Below are 25018 nucleotides of genomic sequence, written 5' to 3' on the forward strand. Positions count from 1 at the left end.
CAAAATATTAAGGCATTCCTGGCATGGCTCAGGTTCACCTTTGCCCCCAGCCGCGAGCGCGCGCGGGCACGGGAGCGCGCGGGGGTGCGCGCACGCGCGCCCCGGCCGAGACTCCTTTGTCTCGCAGGCTTCCCCGGGGCGAAAGGAAAGGGGGTGGGGTGGGGGTAGTTGGCCTGGCGACGGCCGCCCTCCCCTCCAATGGGAGAGGAGGGGGGTTCGGTGGGTTCAGCCAATGGGGAAAGGGGATTCGGGGTGGAGTGGGATGGGGCGGGAAGAAGGCCGGGGCTCGCGGCGTTTGCGTGCGCGTGCACGCAAGGCAGGTGCGCGCATAACGCGCACGCGCGGCAGTCGGTTTCGTTGCGGGCGGGCGGACACCCGTCCCTGGAGGCTCCGAAAGTCACCGGAGGCGCCGGCGAGAGCCGGAGTCCGGCATTCGGGGCCCAGGTGCTGTCCCGGTCGGTTTAAACCCGGTGTCGGCCCACCGTCGAGGAGGAGGAGGAGGAGGAGGAGGAGGAGGAGGAGGAGGCGGCGGCGGCGGCAGCAGCAGCAGCAGCAGCAGCAGCAGCAGCTTCTTCCCCTCCTGCCCCATCAACAGGTTGGATCGAGAGTTGGGATCAGTTCGGCCGGCTGCTCTGGAAGTTTGTCCCGGCCCTCGGGCCTAGGCCGGGAGTGCGAGCGGCTGCAGGTCAGGATGGGGAGGGAAAGTAAAGCGAGGTGGGGGTGGAGGGAGCGCACTGGGAATAGCCCGAAATTTATTAGGAAACGATCTGGCGAAAGGCCGCGTCCGCCGCCCTGCTGCTTGTGTTAATCCCGGGGAAAGGTGCCCGGCGCTGGAACTTTGGGCGTGTTGTGCTTTTTATCTCTTCATTTATCATCGCCGAGTCATGTTCAAATTACTTTAATGCTTTTCTCCCTTATAAAGACGGACAGACGCTGTGCACCCACTTTAGCTCTGTGCAAATTATTTGTGGAGTGCATCCAACTTTAAGAAACTTGCGAGAGGTTAGTTTGGGGGGGGGGGGGAAACACATTTCTTTCAAAAGCGCAGCTCGATCTTCAGCTCTATTGTTGCTTTGTGTGCCGACGCACAATAAGATGTCTGAATACACTAGATCATTGATCCTATTGCAGAGACACTGGCTTTTTGTCTTTGTTTCTCATAAACTGGTTGAATTTTGATTTCAGTTATTGTGATAGAAAAATAATTGGCAGCGGTATTGGCATACAATAATTTGGCAATGAATAGAAAACCTTGCAATTCTAAGATGCTCTGATTTTAGGGATTCATATGTTGCGGGGTGGGTGTGTGGAATTTGAAGACGAAGTGGTTTGTAGATGGAGTTCCTATGGTGTGGTAGGGAAAGGGTTAAGGTAGGACTGCCGAGACTAAAGCTTTGTAGATGGCTTAAGATGTAGAGATTAAAATGAGATGCAAAAAAAAGAAAGCCTATGACAGTTGTGAGGTTTGAAAGGATAAAATTGAATACAGAAATTACAAAAGGCACTTGGCAAAGGAAATTAGGGGCAAAGAGTAAATATAAGAATGGATCAGCAGCTGCAGAAGACTTGGCCATTTTTTAAAAATCACAAATAATGGAAGGGTGATTTTGATTAGGAATGAAAAGATCATCTTGAGGATGCAAAGGGCATGGGTGAAGTGCTAATTGCACATGGCTTCAGCGAAGAAGAGATGCTGTAGAAGTAATATAGGAAGCAGTGGATATATTGGAAATGACAAGATTGAGAAGAATTTGCTGAAAAAGCTGGCAGCCCTCAAAGTGGGAAAGTCAACTGGCTCAGGATATAAATATGCCAAGGGAAATAAGAATGGTGGTGGCAGAGGTTCTGGCTATATTCTACTAATCCTCCTTGGAAATGTGGGGGGGGAGGGGTTAGTGCCAGAGGACTGGAGGGTTGCAAATGTTATATATTTGCAAAAGGGGAGAAGGATAAATCTGACAGACTACAGGTTGAATCACTCCAACAACAGGCTGGCACACTGCACTCATTCAATAGCTTAGGGTTGCTCTTTACAAGAAGATCAGCCTTCCTCTTTCATTTTTAAGAGTGTTCAGAGGTACTGTCATGTGCCCCAGGAGACACTATTCGGACCACTTATTGCTGTTCTCAAGTCCAAGTCTTCAGATGATACAGCATATGATTAGAAGATTTATAGATGACACAAACCCCAAGAAATAATCAGTGACAAGGATAAATCAGCCACGAGCCTTCAGATTGGTAAAACAGACAAATGGGTGGTAGGTGAAGTTTAATGCAGAGAAATGTAAACTGTAAACAAAAATGACACATTTTGCTTTGGGGGTAAAAGGCAGAAATATAAACTACACAATTTTAAAGGTGGTGCAGAAACAGATGTGTATATACACAAATCTTTAAAAATAACATGACAATGGAGAAGAGTTTTCAAAGAAAGGATATGTGATTATTACCTTTATCTTATAAACTTCTATCAGGTCTCCTCTCAGCCTCTGCTGCTCCTGAGAAAACAACCCAAGTTTGTCCAACCTCCCCTCAGCACATTCCTTCTAATCCAGGCAGTGTTCTGGTAAACAACCTCCTGCACCCTGTCCAAAGCCTCTGCATCCTTCCTATAATGGGGCAACCGGAATTGAATGCAACACTCCAGATGTGTCCTAACCAGAGGTTTATCAAGCTGCAATGTAGCTTCCTGACTCTTGAACTCAATGCCTCGACTAATAAAGGCAAGCATGTCATACACCGCCTTTACTACCCTATCAATGTGTGTGGCCACTTTTAGGGAGCCATGGACCTGGACACCCAAAATCCCTCTGTACATCAACACTGTTAAAGGTCCAGGCATCAACTGTGTACTGTCCGTTTACATTTGATCTACCAAAGTGCAACACCTCACACTTGGCCAGATTAAACTTCATCTGCCTTTTCTCTGTCCATATTTGCAACTGTTCTGTTATCCTGCTGCATCCTTTGGCAGTCTTCTACACTATTGACAGTACCCCCAATTTTTGTATGTTCTGTGAACTTACTAACCCACCCATCCATATTTTCATCCAAGTCATTTATTTATTTTATATATATCACAAACAACAGAGGTCCTAGTCCACATCCCTGCGGAACACCACTAGTTACAGACCTCCAGCCAGAATAAGTCCCATTGACCACTACACCCTCTGTCTTCTATGGGCAAGCCATATGGCCAGGTCACTGTGGTTCCCATGCATCTTAATCTTTTGGATGAGCCTACCATGTGGAACCTTGTCAAATGCCTCACTGAAATCCATGTAAACAACATTCACAGATCTACTTTCATCAATCACCTTTGACACCTCCTCAAAAAAACTCAATCAAGTTAGTAAGACATGACTTGCCTTGCACAAAGTCTTGCTGGCTGTCCCTAATTAAGCCATGGTTCTCTAAATGCTTATAAATCGTCTCCTGAAGCATCTTCTCCAATAGGCTCCCTACCACTACTCACCAGTCTATAGTTACCAGGATTATCCCCATTTCCCTTCTTAAGTAACAGAACAACATTAGCTACTTGCCAGTCCTCCAGGACCTCGCCTGTGGCTAGAGAGGACACGAAGATCTTGGTCAAGGCCCCAGCAATGTCATCTCTTGCCTTTCTCAATAACCTGGGGTATATCCCATCTGGCCCTGGGGACTTAACCACCTTAATGTTCTTCAAGAGCCCCAACACTACCTCTTACTTAACTTCAAAATGCCGCAGCATATTAGCATGCTCCACACTGATCTTGCTCTCCTCCACATCTTTTTTTAGAGCCATAGAGCAAAACAACGCGGATCCAGACCCTTCGGCCCAATGAGTCCATGCTAACCACATTGTCCACCTAGCTAGTCCCAATTTCCTTTGTTAGGCCCATATCCCTCCAGGCCCCTCCCCTCCATGTATCTACCCAAGTGCTTCTTAAATGATACTATTGTTACTGCTTCAACCGATTCTTGGTAAATACCAAAGCAAAGTACTCATTTAGGACCTCGCTCACATCCTCTGGTTCCAAGTACATGTTCCCTCCTTTATCCTTGAGTGGTCCTACCCTCTCCCTAGTTATCCTCTTGTTCTTTATGTGCAGAATACCTTGGGATTCTCTTTAATCCTACTTGTCTAGGACTTTTCATGGCCCTTCCTGGCTCTCCTAATTCCCTCCTTGAATTCTTTTCTAGCTTCTTTATAATCCTCAAGGGTCCTGTTTGATTTTAGCTTCCTAAACCTTACATAGGCTTCCTTTTTCTTCTTGGGTTTCTTCTGATTTCCCTCTCCTCCCAAAGATGGGTGGATGAGTTAGTTGCTACCGTAAGTTACCTATTAGTGCAGGTTAATGGCAAAAAGAATCAGAAGTTGATGGGCAAACGTGAGGGAGAACAAGTTGCAGGGGAAGGGGAAGAGATGGGATTGTTCTCCTGGGATCTGGCACAGTCCTGATGGGTCAAATTACCTCATTTTTCATAATAAGAGAATAATCCACTGAAGCTTTAAGGATACTCTACAAAATTCCTTGAAACAAGTGCTGAAAATAGCTGATTAAAATGCAGTATCAGATTAAATGTCACGTTCTATAGGTGAAGTTAGTGACTGAAGTTAATAATTACTTCATTGTATGGTGCATTACCCAACAATATATTTTTTTGTTTGTAGTTACAGTAAGATTACCTGGAGCTAACTGTAAACTTTGTGACAGACATAGTGATGAGCTTATATTACTCAAGGAGCAGTAAAACTGACTTATCGGATTTTAGTAAGATTATGTAATCAGGTGATTGGAATATTTGGATTTTCAGATCATATGCTACTGCTTGATGAGCTAATTTGACTACAGTAATTATTTTGTGGATACTGTTGTGGTATTTGCATTGTTGTCAAGAACTTAAGATTGTCAACTTCTGAGAGGCAGAGGAAAATTTTGAGAGAAGCCCATGCAGGCTGCAGAAAGCACCACCTCAAACTTGAATTATTGTCATCATTCAGCTTTATTTTTCATTGCATGAAAATATTTGATTCCCAGCCTTGGGCCTTGGATTTAAGGATTTTCATCCTTGGAGTTTTGATTATGGGGGGGGGGGGGGAAAACACATGTGATTTTTGTCATGAGATGTTCCTATCATGACCACAGTGTGATTTCTTCCATTCCACTTCCCAATCCCTGCACTTCACTGGGATTTATTGAAGTTTATTCTTTTTAGAGCGACAATGACATGATATATGCAGTGGCTGAGAATCGCTTGAAAAAAAATTACCAACATAGATTTGTCACATACTTGTGTGTTTGAATTCACACAAGGATTAGTGAGGAAGATACCAGTAGATTCCCCTGTAGCATAAACACAGAATGTTGGAATGAAGTGAATTCCCTTGATACATTTGTGATGCTGCTGGTATGGAAGTCTGAAACTAATGAAATCTCATTTGGTGCCTGGTATGCAATTAGACATGTGCCTGGGTGATCAGTAGCTTTTGTAATGGAGGAATTTCAATCTGGATATCACTGAGGGCATTACAGAGTAAATTTTAATCTCTTGAACATAAGGTCATTTACAAATTGTAGGGAATTTCTCTAAATTTTTGTTTTGCATTAGTGTATAAATTTCATCACCTTCTATGCTTTTAGTGACTTTAACTCTTCAAAGTGAGCAGGATAATTTGGATTTATAATGTACCTTTCACAGTTGTAAGACACCCCAAGCACCTTGTAGTGAGTAAAGTTTTTTTTACATGTAGTCAAATGCCATGGAGTGCAAAGACTTGGTTTACTAACAAAACATCCAAAATATAGAATTTCTAGTGTGCAACACATGCACAGTAGTGTACTGAAATATCTGCTGGGATTATATACTGAAGTCTCTGGAGTAGTGAGCGAATGTGTTATCACACAGCCAAGATTGACTGTCAGTTTCAAGTTTAAATGAAAGCTTTCAGGTTAAGAATTTGAACCGATGTGGCAGAGAATCTCAATTGTTGTGCATGCTAAATTTTAAATGGATTTGAAGTATCAATTAAAATGAGTTCACTTGATTACCATGCAGTGAAATTCACTCAATGTCTTGTTATATTGTGGAACTTGTACCCTATTCACTGATGTTATATGTGTTGAGTGCAGTCATTTTGTTTGATTCTCATTGTTGTTGTTTATCCTTAAATTCAGTAAAATCCTGACCTAGCTGCAGGATTCATTGGTGATATTCTGTAGATGTATAGAACTTCTGAATTCCTTTCCTGTTTTTGGAAAAAAAAGTGGAATTATTAGATCATTGTCAGAAGTTTGTGGAGTTGTCGACTGGTGCAAAGATCTTTGCTGCATTTATTGATTTTTGGATTTCCCATGAGTACTATGTACATTCATTTTTTTGGAATTAAAATCTTCTGGAGACACAGACTGCAGATGCTGGGATCTGGAGCAAAAAAACAAGCTGCTGGACCTCGGTGGGTTAGACAGCATCTGTGGAGGCAAAGGGATTATTTCAAAAATAAACTGTATTCATAATAAAAAATATATACAGAGGAAGAGTGCAAAAACCAAACCTTAACATTCATGGTTGTTACATTCAGTAGTGTAAACTTTAAAGAGAAAGACACACAAACAGAGCACCATTGCCACTTATGTGGCTCCCTGAGGTGATACAACTTTCACTGTTTGAGGGGCTTCCCCACCCAACTCTGCCTCTCCGTGTGCAGTAGTGGAAGGAGCCTATACTGTGCTCCTTCCCCTTGGAGCCTTAGCATCGGTTGCACCGAGCTTCAATGTGTCCCTCAGCACGTACTCCTGCAGCCTGGACTGTGCCAGTCGGCAGCATTCCCTTATGTACATCTAGCTGTGCTGGAAGAGCAACAAGTTTTGGGCAGACCAAAGGGTGTCCTCCACCGGGTTGATGACCTTCCAGTACTTTGATGTCTGTCTCGGTTTGTGTCCCCGGGAACAGCCCGTAGATCAGAGAGTCCTCTGTCACGCAGCTGCTGGGGATAAACCAGGACACGGACCCTTGCATCCGGTGGGGCGGGTGGTGATGATATGTCATCTACAGAGGAAAGCTCTGAAGGGATAGTCAATTTTTTTGGGTCGAGACCCTGCATCAAGACTGAGTGTAAAGGGGAGATGGCTAGTATACAGAGGTAAGCAGAAGCTGACAAGCAATGGGTGGATCTGGGTGAGGAGGGGTTGATGGACAGATGGAGCTGGGGGGGTGGGGGGGAGTGTGGAGATAACAACAGAGGCTGGGAGGTGGTAGTGGAGACAACAAAGGGCGGCATATTATGGAATCTGATAAGAAAGGAAGGGTGTGAGTGGAACCAGATAGGGGAGGGATGCTGGGCAAAAGGGGAACAGTGAGGGGAGGGGATAGGGGACCGACTGGGCAGAGTGTGGATGATATGCAGGTGGAGAAGGGGAAAGAATCTGGAAAAAAGGGCTGGGGTGGTTTGGAAAAAAGGGATGCACAGGAGGACCATGGTGGATCAGGAAGAGAGAGGAAGGGACAGAGGCAGTGTAGGTTACCTGAAATGGGAGAATTCAATGTTCATGCTGTTGAGTTGTAGACTACCCACGCAGAATACGAGGTGCTGTTCCTCTCATTTGCTTTTGGCCTCACCCTGGGAATGGAGGAGGCCTAGAACAGGCGAGATGGTGTGGGAATGAGGAGACGAGTTGAAATGGCTTGCAACCAGGAGCTCAAGATGGCTATTGTGGACTGAGTGGAGGTGCTCAGCAGAGCAGTCATTCAGTCTGCGCTTGGTCTCACCAATGTAGAGGAGGCCAGATCAAGAGCACTGAATGCAATAGACAAGGTTGGAGGAGGTGCACGTGAATATTTGTCTCACCTGGAAGGGCTGGTTAGGGTCCTGGGTGGTGTTGAGGGAGGAGGTGAAGGTACAGGTGTTGCATGTCTTATGGTGGCAGGGGAAAGTGCCTTTTGGTGGATATATCTATGCATAACATTTTAAGTGCATTTCATGGTGTGTTATTAGCCTTTAGAGGAATATGAAAATTTATTGTTTGCTATTATTATTGTTTGTATTGTTGATAAATATTGACAGCAAAATTGTCATCGTCGTATAGATGTTTTGTGATGGTCTAGCATGAAAATCTGATACGTCTTCAAATAACGTTTTGTGCAGTACCATTGTTTGGAATTAAGGAGGTGTCTGTGGTTTACATTCCATCTTGACAGTATTTCTATTACAGAAACTCCTTTTCTATGTTGGCATGCCAGTGTCAAGTTTGCATAAGACAAGGATGATGATATTTCCAGGTTTTCAAACATTCAAGTAAAAATACTTTCTCCAGTTTCAAACAATGTTATTTAGCTCAGTTTAGTTTCACATTTTTTGTGAACTGCTCTTTCACTGTTGTTCACTATAGTACCATGTTGATGATACTTAAGAAAGAATTCTTGATTTTATTCCATTGTTTAATATGAATCTTCTGCGCCCTTCTTGAAACTTAAAATCACATTGAGTTTTAACGTGCAGTGTATTTAATTAAGATTGATGTTTCTGAAATTAGCATTCTCAACTTTTATGTATTTATTCACAGTCATTGCATCTGTTCAGCATACTGAAGCAAAAGTTGTACTTGTCCTTGCCTCTGCCATTCCAGCAACAGTGGAGAACAAATTAAAAAAAAATAGAAAATACACAAGTTAGGGCTACATTATGGTTCAACTGAAGTACACATTTTTGTAATTTGCTGGAGCTGCTCATCAGTTCAAATCATCTCTATTTATATTAGAACATAGAACATTACAGCACAGTACAGGTCTTTCAGCCATTATGTTGTGCCGACATTTTATCCTGCTCTAAGATCTATCTAACCCTCAATACCCCGACTAATGAAGGCCAACACATCATACGCCTTCTTAACAACCCTATCAACCTGCACGGCAACCTTGAGGGACATGGACCACAAGATCCCTCTGTTCCTCCACACTGCCAAGAGTCCTGCCATTAACCTTGTATTCTGTCTTCAAATTCAATCTTCCAAAGTGTATCACTTCACATTTTTCCGGGTTGAACTCCATCTGCCACTTCTCAGCCCAATTCTGCATCCTATCAATGTCCTGTTGTAACTTACAGCAGCCTTCTACACTATCCACAATACCACCAACCTTCATGTTATATGCAAACTTACTAACCCACCCTTCCACATCCAAGTCATTTATAAAAATCACAAAGAGTAGCTCTATCCCATAACAGATCCCTGCGGAACACCACTCACTGGTCACCGACCTCCAGGCAGAATACTCTCCATCTACAACCACTCTCTGTCTTCTATGGGCGAGCCAATTATGAATCCACATGGCCAAGTTTCCCTGGATCCCACGCCTCCCAACTTTCTGAATGAGCCTTCTGTGAGGAACCTTATCAAACACCTTACTAAAATCCATGTACACCACATCTGCTGCTCTACCTTCATCAATGTGCTTTGTCACATCCTCAAAGAATTCAATCAGGCTCATGAGGCACAACCTGCCCTCACAAAGCCATGCTGACTGTCCCTAATCAGCCGATGCTTCTCCAAATGCCTATAAATCCTGTCTCTAAGAATCTTTTCCAGTAATTTGCCCACCACTGAAGTAAGACTCGCCTGTAATTCCCAGGTTTATCCCTGCTCCTTTTCTTGAACAAAGGAACAACATTTGCCATCCTTGTCATCTGGCACTACTCCTGTGGCCAGTGAGGATGCAGAGATCATTGCCAAAGGTGCAGAATCTCTTCCCTCGCTTCCCATAATAACCTTGGATATATCCCATCTGGCCCCGGTGACTTACCTATCCTAATGTTTTTCAAAAGTTCCATCACATCCTCTTTCCTCCCATCGACATGCCCTAGTGTATCAGCCTGTTATATGCCATTCTCACAAACGTCAAGGATTCTCTCACTGGTGAATACTGAAGCAAAGTACTCATTAAGGACCTCCCCTACCTCTTCTGACTCCAGGCACATGTTTCCTCTTTTATCCCTGATCGGTCCTACCTTCACTCTAGTCAACCTCCTATTCTTCACATACATGTAGAATGCCTTGGGGTTTTCCTTAATTCTGCTTGCCAAGGCCTTCTCATGCCCTCTTCTAGCTCTCCTAAGTCCATTCTTAAGCTCCCTCCTGGCTACCTTGTAACTTTCCAGAGCCCTGTCTGATCCTTGCTTTCTAAACCTTAGGTAAGTTTCTTTCTTCCTCTTGACAAGATATTCTACATCTCTCATCAACCATTGTTCCTTCACTCTACCATCCTTGCCCTGCCTCAGTGGGACAAAGCTATCCAAAACCCCATGCAAGTACTCCCTAAACAACCTCCACATTTCCATTGTGCACTCCCCCAAGAACATCTGTTCCCAATGTATGCTCCCAAGTTCCTGCCTAATAGCATCATAATTCCCCCTCCCCAATTAAATACTTTCCCATATCGTCTGCTCCTATCCCTCTGCAAGGCTATGGTAAAGGTAAAGGAGTTATGGTCACTGTCTCCAGAATGCTCTCCCACGGAGAGATCTGAAACCTGATCAGGCTCATTGCCTAGAACCAAGTCCAGTATGGCCTCCTCTAGTCGGCCTGTCCACACACTGTGTAAGGAATCCTTCCAGGACACACCTAACAAACTCTGCCCCATCTATTCCCTTTACACTAAGGAGGTGCCAATCAATATTAGGGAAGTTGAAATCACCCATGACAACAACCCTGTTATTTTTTGCACCTTTCCAAAATTTGCCTCCTGATCTGCTCCTCAGTGTCTCTGCTGCTATTGGGGGATCTGTAGAATATTTCAGTAGAGTGATCGCTCCCTTTGTGAGCTGCAGTACAAAAAATAACTGGGCTTGCTCAGCCTCAACATGTTAATTGCTTGAGCTTTATTTTCATGTTACAAGAGAGCAGAACCACCTTTTCTTGCTGCTGTGGCAAAGATAACACTGCATTACAGAGTGCTTGCCAGTGACAATTTTGTAAAGGAATGGAGCACACTGTGGTGTTAATGCAAGCCAATCTCTATGGACAGCACAATGTTCTGGTATTACATAAAGTGTTTCAGGGTGAATGGAGTGGCAGAATCACATTATTAAAATAATGGTGCATTAAACATACAATGGCACTTCTGTGGGAAAAAAAACAAATTTTAAGAAGAAAAAAACAAAATGTCATCTGCAATACCGTTATGGCTGTCTTGGATTTGGACCTGTAGTGGCTTTGGGACTGAATCACTAATCCAAATTCCATTGTGACACATTGTGAACATAAATCATTTGTAGCAAGCAGAAGGAGAAGAAGTTTTTCTTTCCTCTTCTAAGTGTTCAAATTGTGTACTGGTGTTCTTTCTGATCCAATCTGTGTGTGACTCCAATGCAAAAGTACTTGTTTGGCCCTTGAAGACTCTAAAGTAGTTTACCAAGAAGAGGACCTACCACCATCTTCTTGGGGTTTTCAGGATTATGTAATGCATGTGACCTTGCCAATGTGGCCCACATCCTAATAACATATATATTTAAAAATAAGTTGTCCAATAGCTTTTAAAAAAGAAACTCAGGCCAGATGTGCTATATCTGGTACTAATTAATATTTTTACAGTTATGCTCACTCTGATCTGCTAAAGGAGGATACATTGGTTGTGAAGCTCGCATAACATCATGGGGATGAGAGCATCTGTACAAAGCAAGTGTGTAACTGTTAATGTAAAGATTATTAAATTATTTTAAAATTTAAGAACCCCAAAACTGAGACCCAAAACTTTGTAGAGCAAGCTGCAGCAAGGTTTTAATCTCATGATTGAGTGAAATGGTTGTGAGAGGAAGGAAAATCAATGAGTGATAAGGAGTTGTGTTTGGAGTATCATTTGGTTTTTCTCAACATTTAGGTTTGTGAATGTGTTGTAATTTAAATAGAAGCCACTTTATTGCAAGTAATATCTTGGGGGTACTCCTTGGAGGGGCAATGATGTACTCCCATATGGCCTTAAAGGCTCCTGAATCAAAGGAAAACACTTTTTGTTAAAATAAGAGCTAGAAATGCTCAGACAGCATTTGTGCAGTGAAAAAACAAGTTAATGTCTCAGGTCAGTAACCTTCCATCGTAAGTTTTCTGACCTGCTGAGTATTTGCAGTATTTTCTCCTTTTTGTTGCTTCAGACTTCCAGCACCCCATTGTATTTTGCTTTTGTTGTATGCAATTCTCAGTCTTCCCCAATTTAATCCCTCAACCCAGATCCTTAAAAATAGTTTAGAACTAAAATAGTATCCAATCATTTGTCCTAATTATTTAATCTTTCACTTATTTTTATATTGGGTGCTTTGTTATTCCTTACACCCATTCTGTTTATACCAGGAATCCATAATGCAGTTGGTTATAAAACAGCAGCCTGTTAGTTGCCTGACTGTTTTACCAATGAAGTGACATTTGTGTTGGGAACAAACGGCAAATTCTGAATGTCTAGTTCCTCTTGTAGTTGCCCTCAGATCTAAGGTTACTTTTATAGTACTTAAGGTTTATCAGAAAACTTACTTGAGCAGAGAATTTCCTAAATTCATAAGTGTTTACACTTGTTCTCACTCTTAAGGAATTGAAGGTATTAATACAAAAGCAAAGCATGATATATTGACTTGAGTTTGCTGTAAATAATGCCAACTGGTGCTGTAATCATGCTGCAAATAAGGTAACTGAAGTCCAATTTTTTCTTGTTTTCTAATGTTGCAGGTGTGGCGACTCACCGTCTAGTCGGGCGAACCGGCTCGGCAGTCGGGTCGCGCGGCGTCGGAGCGACGAGGCCCAAGATGGCGGCGGGCCTCGTCTTTCCGAGCGACGGGGAGAACCCGCGCGCGGGAAAGTCCTGATGACGTGGGACTTAGGTCATTACCGGTTGTTTTGGGCGGGAACATTCTCCCTTAAAGGGCCCGCGCAAGGCGGGAAAATAAACCAGTTCTGTTTGGCAATCCTCCGAGTAGAGTCTTGTTTTATTCCGCGGTAGCAACCGCTACACAGGGAACACAATAAATGGGGCTCTTTGTATCAATGTAAGTTTGAAGTGACAACATGATCACTATTCTGTGGCTTGAGGATGGGACCAATGAACGAAAACTTAATATTTTTAAATGTATTATTAAGCTGTGGTATACCTTTTTATTTTGAGTGTTACCATTTTAGTCAATTTAAGTATGATCTGTGAATTTGAAGTGGCCCATTCTTGCGTTATAATTTATGAATAACATAGGAATACAACAATTTGACATTTTTGTGTATTGTAAGCACATTAATTGCAGTTTGTAGAATAGAATTCGAAAATACCATTTTTTTGCATGTTTCCTAAATAACCTGAATCTAACCTTTAGCAGTAAGCACCTGAACCAACAGAAATAGTTTGATCTTGAAATTCATTGGCACTGCGAGATGTGTTTATCCATTTTTGTGCAACGTGCCAGCAATTGTTTTGTTCCTGAGCCTGCCACTTAAATTCACTAGTGAGTGAGGCTGGAGTAAGGCCATCACTTTGTACGTTAAACATAAAGGAAAATACTGAAGTTTCCGGGGGTTTGTTGTAGACAGGGGTCCATTGGGACTGGGTAAAAGTTAGGATTGGGAGTCACAGGAAGGGTATGCTGCAAGGAATCAGTGATAGTGGTGCCTATATGAGGTAGAGGGGAACAATGGGTTGGATGTGGATCAGAGGAAATTTGGTTGGATGGATGCAATGTGTTGTAAGTGAGACTGGATTCTAAAATGCTTTATATAAAATCCATTTTAATATAAAAGCAAAAGAGAGCGACTTGTACTGTCCCGCAATCGATTTCTAATCTAATACTAATTCAAAATAATTTCCAATCTAATTCAAAATAATTTGTATTTATTAAACAAATCTTTTATCAACAGTGCCTCTATGAAATGTGATAACTTTGTGAGTTTCTACATTTCAATATTTTGTATGATAACTATTAACTGCTATTTATACAGCCTTTTCAATGTAGCAAACATCCTAATATGCTTTGTAGAACCATTATTGATCAGACTTTGACCACATAAAAAGGATATAGGGAATTTTATAAAATTTTGGTCAATGAAGTGCATTTTCAGGAGCCTCTTAAAGTCATAGAGCAATACAGCATGGATACATGGCGTTCAGCCCAACCAGTCCATGCCGATTATGATGTCCACCCAGCTGGTCCCAATTCCCTGCGTTCGGCCCATATCCTTCTAAGCCCAGCCCCTCCATGTACCTATCCAAGTGTTTAAATGATACTATTGTATCTGCCTCAGCTGCTTCCTCTGGCTGCTCATTCCATATACTCACCACCCTCTGTGTGGGGAAAAAATTGCCCCTTGGGTCCCTTATAAATCTCTCTCCTCTCACCCCAAATCTATGCCCCCTAGTTTTAGACTCCCCTACCCTGGGGAAGAGACTGTTACTGTTCACCTTATCTATGCCTCTCATAATTTTAAACATTTCTATAAGGTCGTCCCCTTATAGTTCCAAGGAATAAAGATCTCACCTGGCCAACCTCTCCCTGTAACTCAAGCCCTCAAGTCCTGGCAACATCCTCGTATATCTTTTCTGCACTCTTCCCTTTTAACCACTTCTTTCCTGTAACAGAGTGACCAAAACTGTACACAGTACTCCAAATGTGGCTTCACCAATGACTTATACAACTGCAACGTAATGTCCCAACTCGTATACTCAATGCCCTGACTGGTGAAGGCCAGCATGCTAAATACCTTTTTTGCCATCCGGAGTACCTATGACGCTGCTTTCAACAATTATGCCCTTGTACTCCTAGGTCCCTCTGTTCCATTACACTCCTAGTGCCCTACCATTTATAGTATAAATCCTACACTGCTTTGACTTACCAAAATGCATCACCTCACACTTATCTGTATTGAAATCCACTTGCCACTCATCAACCCACTTCCTGGAAAAAGTTGCAAGAGAAGTAGAGGGTCAAAGGTTTATAGAGGAGATTTCAAAGCTCATGCAACTGAAGGCAGGCTGCCAGAAGTGGAATGCTATGATTTGGCAGAAAGTGAAGAGGCCTGATTTGAAGCAATGCAGATATGAGGGCAGTGAGGTTGAAAGAGATTAGAAATGGATAGGAGCAAGGCTAGGAGTGAATTTGAAAACGGTGGGGAATTTTAAAGTTGAAAAATTTTGAGACTTTGCTTAACCAGCAGCAAAACCAGACTTTGCTTAACTTTGTAGCTAAGCACGTAAGCAGACTCTATCCATTCGGACGTGGAAGCAGAGTTTTGGAAGATATCCCGTTTGTAGAGTTGAAAATAGAAGTTTGGCCTAGACTGCATTGTTAGGTCATGGCTTGACTATTCCAAAGACATAGATGAGGGTTCCGGTAGTATATAATCTTAGCTGGGCAGAATTGGGTGATGTTATCTAAGGGAAAGTCTTAGTTTTGGCATGTATATATTTCAAAAGCACATCTCTGTATTAGAAATTAGATTGAAGTGGTTCAGTGTAAGATGGTTACTGATGTGACTGATAGAATTGGTAGCAAGGGAAATGTATTTGTGGTTAGGACTGAAGATGATTACTTCATTTGATTATTTGGCTGGAGGACGTTTCTATTCATCCAGGCAAAGTGCCTACTTTGAGCAAAATGGGTTTGGAAATGGAGTGTTCAAGAGGTAAAGATGAGGTGGAGTTGAGTGTAATCAGCATGCAAATGAAATAGGAGGTAGTCATTCACCTTTTGATGGTGGTAAAGTGCAGCAATGCAGTGAGAAAGATTGGGGGTGGGGGGAAAGTGTCAGAGTGGTAACTTGGTCTTGCTTGACACTGGTCTGCATTGAGAATGAATGTGTTGGAAGGATCATGGCTTACATGCCTCCACAAAGCAAAGATAAAGTGAAGGTGAGTTTCTATGTGCAGCCAAATTTGAGGCCACCTTAATTAATGGAATCAAAGGCCTTACTGAATTGAAAAAGGTCATGAGTACAGTGTTCAGTATTGATCTCCTTGTCTAAGGGATGAATATTAAGGAGTACTAAATCCTTACTACATTGGAAGCAGTTTGGTGAAGGCTTTCTGGACCAATACCTGGAATGGGCAGGTTGCCTCAGGAGGAAATATTGGACAGGCCTGGTTTGTATTTGCTGGAGTTTAAAGTGTGTGCAGGGATTTGTTTGAAACCCATAAGACTGTGAGGGAACTTGACAGGATGAATGAATAGAGGATGCTTCATCTTTGTGGAAGAATTGAGAGCTAAGAGCCACTATTTAAAAATAAGGGGTTACTCATTTAAGATAGAGATGGGGTGCAGTTTTTGTTTTCTCTAAGGCTTGTCAGTCTTTGGAATTTTCCATCTCCAGCATGGGGTGGAAGCACAACCTTTGAATACTTTAATTCAGAGTTGGGCAGATTCTTGATAAGCCAGGGTGGGGAGGAGGTGTGTGGAGGGAAAGGTTATTGCAAGTAGATAGGAATGCAGAGTTGAGATTACAATCAGATTCGCCATGATCTGATTAAATGGTGGAGCAGATTCATAGGGCAGAGTACTCTGCTCCTAATTCGAATATTCTTCAAATAGCCCGTGGCTATGTGTGAATAGACAGACATTGATCAGGAACTTGTTCAGGTTCTCCAGAAGTTTCACCGTTGCATTAACTCAGTTTGAGACTTGGCATTGAAATAAATGGAATAGGATGAAGTTGTGTTCCGTGGTTGCAGGGTGGAGATGAGTGGGAATTGAATATCCAAGGATATCAGGTAATACAGAAGGATAGGCTGTAAGGTAAGGGAGTGGGGTAGTGCTCTTAATTAAGAATGAGGTCAGGGCAAGAGTGAGAGATGATATTATGGAACAGAATGTTGAGTTCATCTGGGTAGAGATTAGGAATAGTAAAGGGAAGAAAATCACTGGTGGGAGTTGTCTATAGGCCACCGAATAATAACATTACAGTGGCACAGGCAATAAACCAAGAAATATGTACTGCATGTAAGAATGGAACAGCAGTGGTCATGGGGGACTTTAACTTCCACATAGATCGGGCGAATCAAGTTGGTCAAGGCAGTCTTGAGGAGGACTTCATTGAATGCATCTGTGATAGCTTTCTTGAACAACATGTTAGTGAACCTACAAGGGAAATACAGTATTAGATCTGGTCCTGTGCAATGAGACAGGTAAAATTAATGATCTTGTAGTTGGGGATCCTCTTGGAAAGAGTGATCACAGTATGATTGAATTTCCCATGGAGGGTGCAATAGTTTGATCTAAAACCAGTGTATTATGCCTAAATAAGGGAGACTACAACGGGATGAGGGAGGAGTTGACTAGCGTAGACTGGAAACACGGGCTATATGGTGGGACAGTTGACGAACAGTGGAAGACTTTCAAAGAGATTTCAAAGAGTTAAAAGCAAGGACAGTAAGAGTGGGGAGAGCCAGCCTTGGATAACTAAGGAAACAAAAGAAGGCATCGAGCTAAAAGCTCATGCATACAAAGTTGCCAAGAGTAGTGGGAAACTGGAAAATTGGGAAAGCTTTAGAAAGTAACAAAGAACCACTAGGCAAGCAATAAGGAAAGGGAAGATAGATTATGAAAGTAAACTAGCACAAAATATAAAGATAGTAAAAGTGTTTATAATTACATAAAGCAGAAAAGGGTGGCTAATGTGAACGTAGGTCCCTTGGAAGATGAGGAAGGGGAATTAATATTGGGTAATGTGGAAATGGCAGAGGCCTTGAATGACAATTTTGTGTCAGTCTTCACGGTGGAGGACACGTCTAACATGTCAAATAGAGATGTTATGGATGCGATGGGAGGTGAGGACCTCCATACAATCGCTGTCACTAAAGAGGTAGTGATGAGCAAACTAGTGGGCCTAAAGGTAGACAAGTCCCCTGGTCCTGATGGGATGCATCCCAGGGTACTGAAAGAAATGGCAGAAGTTATAGTAGGGGCGTTTGTGATAATTCACCAAAATTCTCTGGACTCTGGGCAGGTCCCAGCAGATTGGAAGACAGTGAATGTCACACCACTGTTTAAAAAAAGGGTGTATGCAAAAGGCAGGTAACTATAGGCCAGTTAGCTTAACGTCTATAGTTGGGAAAATGCTTGAAGCTATCATCAAGGAAGAAATATCGAGACATCTGGATAGAAGTGGTTCCATGAGGCAGACACAGCATGGATTCAGGAAGGGCAGGTCTTGTTTGACAAACTTACTGGAGTTCTTTGAGGATATAATGAGCACAGTGGATCGAGGAGAACAGGTGAATGTTGTATACTTGGATTTTCAGAAGATGTTCAATAAGATGTCACATAAAAGACTTGTACATAAGATGAAGATTCATGGAGTTGGGGGTAATGTATTAGCATGGATAGAGGATTGGTTAACCAATAGAAGGTAGAGTTGGGATAAATGGGTGTTTCTCTGGTTGGTGAGCAGGGTGCCACAGGGGTCAGTGCTGGGCCCGCAACTGTTCACAATATACCTTAACGATTTGGAAGAGGGGACCAAATGTAGCGTATCTAAGTTTGCTGATGACACTAAATTGAGTGGAAAAGCAAATTGCGCAGAGGAAGTGGAGAGTCTGCAGAGAGATATAGATAGGTAAAGTGAGTGGGCAGGGTCTGGCAGATGGTGTACAATGTTGGTAAATGTGAGGTCATCCACTTTGGAAGGAAAAATAGAAAATCAGATTATTTAAATGGTGAAAGATTGCAGCATGCCGTTATGAGGAAAGATGTACTGGCTTTGGAGGCGGTACAGAGGAGGTTCACCAGGTTGATTCCGGAGATGAGGGGGATAACCTGTGGAGAGGTTGAGTCGCCTGGGACTATACTCGCTGGAATTCAGAAGAATGAGAGGGGACCTTATAGAAACATACAAAATTATGAAAGGGATAGATAAGATAGAGGCAGGAAAGTTGTTTCCACTGTAAGGTGAGACTAGAACTAGGGGACATGGCCTCAAGATTCGGGGGAGTAGATTGAGAATGGAGATGAGGAGGAACTGCTTTTCCCAGAGAGTAGTGAGTCTATGGAATTCTCTGCCCAGGGAAGCAGTACAGGCTACCTCATTAAATATATTTAAGACATAGATAAATTTTTGCATAGTAGGGGAATTAAGGGTTATGGGAAAAAATCAGGTAGGTGGAGCTGAGTCCACGACTAGATCAGCCATGATCTTATTGAACAGCAGAGCAGGCTCGACGGGCCAGGTGGCCGACTCCTGCTTTATGTCTGATAGAGACACACTCATAAAACACTCTGGAAAGCCAAAGACTTATTTAGTCGATCATAAGTGAATTTTAATACGGTGATAACCTTCAATAACAGTGTAATTACATGTTCTGCATGTGTGGGGTTTTATTCCTTATGACTTACTGTTGTTGGTGATTTTAAGATCGTGCTTTTCAAGTATTACTTACTCTCAATTACATCTTTCCTTTTCTTTCACAGTAGGTGATTTGACATCAAATGTGCAATTTTTAACTCCTGTGAGTGAGGGAAAAACCTGCAGATAATGGAAATCTCAAATAAAAAACTGCTTAATATGACCATGTAAAAGATGCTTGAAACGCTCAGCAGCTTGGGCATCATCTGTGGAAAGAAATAGAGTTAACACTTCAGTTCTAACAAAGGGTCTTCAACCTGAAACATAACTGTTTCTCTTTCCACAGATGCTGCCTGACCAATTGAGTGTTTCCAGCAACTTCTGTCTTCATTTTTAACTTTGCAGCTTGCATCAGAAGAATCTTCTCTGGGATGCATTTGATTGATCGAGGAGATCTGTTGATTACCCTGTTCATTCAGGTGTTTTGTATTCTCTTTGAAATACAAGCTTCACTGAAGTGCAATGAACAGCTACCACTGTATGTTCACTGCTAAAGTTTGTCACATTTACAGGCTGTCTCTCATTGGCCAGACTCTGCCTGCTGTGGTGAGTGTTTCCAGAATTGTTGTGTTTTTAAATCTCAGATTTCCAGAATCTGAAGTTTTGTGCTTTTTGTTCCAGTAGCTCTAGAATGGGGGAAAAAATTATCATTAGGATCTAGTGCAGAAGACAAATTTTCTTAAATTTTCAGCCAGTTCTGAGGTAACACCTGTAGCAATTTCAAAAAGTAACATTTTTATGATCTTGTCAAAAAACTTAAACGATGACCATGTTTTTCCTCAATACAACTGTTGATAGCGTGCGCATTTTATTTGCAGGTGATCTGTGCTTAAATCTCCAAATGGTCTATTTTAAGGTAGCATTTCTGAGAGATTTGCAGTTTCAAATTCCTTCGGCCAACCATTCCTCTGATTTAGTCTCCAGACCCAGTTGCAGTTTTGAATTTGTGATGGATTCCCAGGATTATACTTTACTGGTGTTTTAACTATACTGTTTTTAATGCAAAGAAATGGGATTTTTTTCCCCAAATGTGCATCTTTAAATTAGTAGGTTTTCAATTTGGCTAAATGGAATATTATTGATTAAAATTATTTTTTCACAAAAAAAAACCTCATCATAGGTATGTTTATACAAAAGTTTGCCATTTGGCCCATGGAGTCCACATTGGCTCCCAGCAGAGTAATTCTATAAGACCAATTCTGACTCCTCTTATTCTGTAGCCTCTTATTCTCTTTCACATGGTCACCAACTTCCCCTTGATTTAAAAGTAAGATTTGCTTCAATTGAAAGAATTGTTGATATCATGGCAGCCTGCTGTGAAAAATAGTTTTGCTTTGGCCAATAATGAAGATGAAGAGAGCAACCAAGTGCAGAGAAATCAGTTAAGATATTGTGAAGGAATTTTCAAATAGCCTCTGTTTTCAACAAATCATGGAAGAAAGGGCACAAGCTAGGGTATGTTCTTGTGAGGCATTCTGATTTGCTGTTGTTTCTTTCAAATTAAGGTGGAAGGGAAATAGAACATAGCACAGCACACGAACAGGCCCTTTGGCCCACAATGTTGTGCTGAGCTAATTAAACTAATCCCTTCTGCCTGCACGTGGTCCATATCCCTCCATTCTCTGCATATTCATGTGCCCATGTAAGAGTCTCTGAAACGCCTATATCGTTTCTGCCTTCAATACTACCCCTGGCAACACATTCCAGGCATCCACCACTCTCTGTGTAAAGAACTTGCCTTGCACATCTCCTTTGAACTTTCCCCTCTCACCTTAAATGCAGGCCATCTAGCAATAGATATTTTGACCCTGGGAAAAAGATACCGGCTGTCTAACTATGCCTCTCGTAATCTTATAAATTTCTATCAGGTCTGCCTTCTGCCTCTGCTGCTTCAGAGAAAACAACCTAAGTTTGTTCAATCTCTCCTCATAACACTTGGCGTCTGATCCATCTTGGTAAACCTCTTCTGCACCCTCTCCAAAGTCTCCACATCCTTTTTCTAAAGGGGTGACCAGCATTAAATGCAATACTCCTTATGCGATCTAACCAGAGTTTTACAAAGCTGCACCATAACTTCCTGACTCTTGAACTCTATGCCTCGACTAATAAAGGCAAGCATGCCATCTGCCTTCTTAACCACCCTATCAACTTGTGCGGCCACTTTCAGGGAGCAATGGACTTGGACCCCAAGATCCTTCTGTACATCATCACTGTTAAGGGTCTTGCCATTAACTGTGTACTTTCCATTTGCATTTAATCTCCCAAAGTGCAACACTGTACACTTGCCCAGATTAAACTCCGTCTGCCATTTCTTCATCCATATCTGCAACTGATCTACGTCCCGTTGTATCCTTTGGCAATCTTCTACACTATCCACAACACCACCAATCTTTCAATCTTTGTGTCATCTGCAGGCTTACTAACCCACCTATACATATATATATCACAAACAGCAGAGGTTCCAGTACGGATCCCTGTGGAACACCACTAGTCATGGACCTCCAACTGGAATAAGACCCATCGACCACTACCCTCTGTCTTCTATGGGCAAGCTAATTGTGAATCCAAATGGCCAAGTCACTATGGATCCCATGTTTCTCAATCTTCTGGATGAGCCTATCGTCTTGTCAATGTACTTATGATTGGCCTCTGTGACATCAAAACCACATTGACATTTCTGGGCCAAAGTGTACAAAATAATGAAACTTAGAAATGTACTGCATACCAAAATCTTAATTGTTCATTTCAAATACTTTTCTGAGTTTGATTCAAGTAGTTTAGGCAGTTTGTCCTTGTGTTCAGAATCAGTTGTTGATTCAAAGTGGAATTTGTCTGCAGTCTTGTGCTTTGGCCGTCAACTTCAGCAGGTTAGGCTTGAAATGGGGAACACAGTTTAAAGAAAGAGTATTAAGCTGATACTGAAAAGTGAATAATGTTTCCATTTTAATTACTTGATTATGTTAAGTATCTTAATGCAGGCTCAGTAAGATGATGCAGTTTGAATTTTGATAATTGCATTAACATTCATGGTGTTTAATATAACTTTAGATTTCGAATAATGATGAGCTGCATCTCACTGATACCATTTTTTATATTCAAATAACTCTTCATGATTTGATAATCAATTGTGCAGGATAATTGAAGTTTCCTGAAAATTGAAGCTTCCTGAAAATTGAAATATAGTGAAAGCTTGCAGTAATGATTGCAGAAAGTCCAACCCAGTGAATGTTTTGGAGAAATTATTTCACAGTTAGAATTTAGCAAGTCAGTAAAATTGGTCACACTGTTAAAGAATTAACCGCTTCTTCACTTTATTAGCAAAATCTTTAAGGCAAATAAGCAGATTAGAAACATGGATTTTCAATTTTCCTTGCTTGACTCCTTATTCAAACTCAAACTGAAGTGATTATAGTTTTTAAAACAAAAATATTTAAATATGATGTGTGCAACATCAACAAATCAGAAGAAGCTGCATGACCTGCTGAGTTTCCAGCATTTTCAGTTTTCATTTCAGATTTCTGTCATCTGCATTTTTTTGATAATTCAAAATTGAAGGGCCAGTTTTTGTGTCTTTATCGTCTCATGTTGGGCAAACAGTTACATTAACAATATTAAACAAATTCAGTAAACTACACCCACAACCAATCTTCAAACTCCAGAAGCCCAAACTGATCCAGAGTCCTACTCAGCTAGCAGACTTTCACTATTTAGCTGTCCAGTTATGCCAAAAGCTGTCAGAGCTGGATTGCAGAATGATAAAAGACAGGATATTCTACCTCCTTGTGCAAGGGACTGGCGTCAGCAATTGGACAATCAGGTGGCTTTGTTTTTTTAACCTTATTTCCAACATTTAAAGTAAAATGTGATATTCGCTGTCTTGGTTGCACTCTGGCCCCTGTGGTGCTCGCTACTCCTGGAGGGCCTCCATTAGCCAGCAGACACCATGTGCTCCCTCTCCAAGGACACCATTCTTGTGGACATTTTCTTGGAAGAAGGGCTGCCAGTCAGTATTGGCAGACTCTTTGTTGGCCTGGTGCCTAGATCTGGAATTGGCCACCTTGGCTGTATAGTTGGGAGATGGCTGGGTTGCTGAGCTGCAAGCCCTTCTGTTGATTGGTCCACCGCCTGAGAGGAAGTAAAACAAGTCCTGGAAGTTACTGCAGTAAATACAGCCCTCAATTTGAAGTTGTGTTTGTGTCACAGTCCTAAATTAAACTACCCCTCTTGTCCTCAGCTTAAGCTGGTTAATTCCAAGACAGTTGCTCTTTTCAGACAGAGATCAGGGACTGTAACTAAGGTAGCATTGTTTTGAAATTGAATCTTACTGTAAATGCAAACTATTTAGTGACCTCTTGATTTTCACAGTAACCAATTATCATGTTGTTATAAGGCATGCCAGTTGTAGCTTTAAATATTTTGTTCTAAAAGCATGGATGGTCAAAATTTCTGCTTTGAGCTTGGGGATATTTCATTTTTTAACAAAATTTTGCCTGCAAGATGAGGGTGATGCTGATAGACGCACGTGTTATACTCACCTCCAATAGGGGCAAAAATTTTGACAGTTGAATGGCTTATTGGACCATTTGGAGTGATTGAGTTTCATCTTCAATTATGAGCAGGATCGGTTCGGGTAAAATACATGATTTAAGCTTTTTAATGATGCTCAAGTGATGTTTTCATAGCAGATTTTTTTCTGGTGCTGCCTCAAATGTACCAGATTCATTGAATTCAATTTTGCAACTTAACATGGGATTTGGTTGTGAAGGAGGATGAAAGCTCTGCATTATAGTTTTTTGGTATCTGTTTGAGATGGATAAAGCATCAATTTTATCCATTGTATTACGGCTTCTAAAATTATTAATTGTGCATATTTCATGCTGAATATAAGGAGTTGAACAGATATACTACATGAGTGATGTAGCCATAGAAAAAATATTAACTCCCAAATAACTTCATGTCATCAGGAATTCCAAACTTTCCAATCATTTAGTGTGCCATAACAATGAAATCACATAGTGACTGGAGGAGTGAAATTAGGCTTCACTGTGTTAATGCATACAAATGCATTGTGAAATAAATTAACTTGTGCACCAACATATCCAAATCAATAAAGCTGTGTTTCAGGAGCCAAACCATTTTATTTTGTTTCCTTGCCTCATGTCAAGTGGGGAAAAATCTGTGATGATAGTCTTAACAATTATGGCAGCCTTAACCAATATGGCAATCAAAGTTTCAAGCTCGGTATTACCTTCATTGAACAAAGAGCCCAGTTTTTAATTCCCAGTGAAGTGTCCAAGACTGTGATCTGGCAGGCTATAACAACTGGGCTTTATCTGAATACCAGTGGTCATCCGTTTCTAGTGGAAATTTGAGGTCTTAACCTCTAGCGAGCATAAATGTTGGATTGTCAGAGGGCTACATGCTGATATCAAGAGAAGGCTGCAGTAAGGAAGAAGTCTGTAGTGGATAGTTGGGGAAGAAAGAGAAGTGTGGCTGTCTGAGGCTGTGACTGTTTCTGGTTGAATGTGATTGTGAGTACTTCAGTCTCGGCTTTGGCATTGAGGTGCTGGTTCCACCATCATTGAGGATGGGAATGTTGCTGGAGTTTCCATTTCCTGTTTGGTGTTTAAGTACCCACCAACATTCATGACTCGATGTAGCAGGACTGGAGAGCTTTGGTATGATCTGCT

At 41.8% G+C, this 25018-nt stretch overlaps 1 protein-coding gene across 3 annotated transcripts in view; it reads left to right on the top strand.

Moving 5' to 3' along the window:
* The first annotated feature begins 281 nt into the window (after positions 1-281).
* pals1a (protein associated with LIN7 1, MAGUK p55 family member a) overlaps positions 282-25018 on the top strand; it is a 93918-nt gene continuing 69181 nt past the window's right edge. Inside the window, exon 1 of one of the 3 annotated variants that reach the window (XM_052030595.1) lies at positions 282-685. The gene's annotated coding sequence lies outside the window, so the exon portion shown is untranslated. The remainder of the gene's footprint in view (positions 686-25018) is intronic. The other 2 variants (XM_052030605.1, XM_052030615.1) reach the window with 2 other exon arrangements.

Source organism: Pristis pectinata, chromosome 1, assembly GCF_009764475.1.
Source record: "Pristis pectinata isolate sPriPec2 chromosome 1, sPriPec2.1.pri, whole genome shotgun sequence".
NCBI classification, from domain to species: Eukaryota; Metazoa; Chordata; class Chondrichthyes; order Rhinopristiformes; family Pristidae; genus Pristis; species Pristis pectinata.